The sequence below is a fragment of the Penaeus monodon genome, chromosome 28 (assembly GCF_015228065.2).
Source record: "Penaeus monodon isolate SGIC_2016 chromosome 28, NSTDA_Pmon_1, whole genome shotgun sequence".
In the NCBI taxonomy this organism is placed as follows: domain Eukaryota; kingdom Metazoa; phylum Arthropoda; class Malacostraca; order Decapoda; family Penaeidae; genus Penaeus; species Penaeus monodon.
Window position 1 is genome coordinate 26,007,794 of NC_051413.1, and position 292 is coordinate 26,008,085.

At 58.2% G+C, this 292-nt stretch overlaps 1 protein-coding gene across 1 annotated transcript in view; it reads left to right on the forward strand.

The window, feature by feature from the left end:
• The first annotated feature begins 118 nt into the window (after positions 1 to 118).
• The window catches only part of LOC119591442 (SET domain-containing protein SmydA-8-like), a 22,243-nt gene continuing 22,069 nt past the window's right edge, over positions 119 to 292 (forward strand). The window contains exon 1 of the mRNA XM_037940183.1: positions 119 to 215. The gene's annotated coding sequence lies outside the window, so the exon portion shown is untranslated. The remainder of the gene's footprint in view (positions 216 to 292) is intronic.

Below are 292 nucleotides of genomic sequence, written 5' to 3' on the forward strand. Positions count from 1 at the left end.
CACACACGTACACAACCTTCTTTCCCCTCATGGTCGCACGGCATGTGAGTGAGGCGACGGAGTGGGGGACTGGGCGGGGGGAGGGGAAGGGGCCACCAAACATGGGCGGGGAGCCGCACCTGTGCCAGTATGCGGCCAGAGTCGATCGAGTAGCGGTACCAGGAAGGAACGGGTCAAGAGAGAACAAAAGGCCAAAAGACAAAGAAGAGGGAAAGGTGAATTACCCTGGCTTGCTCTCTGCTTCTTCCTCCAAGCGCTTCTCTCCCTTTGCTCTCCCGATTTCCGAATCTCC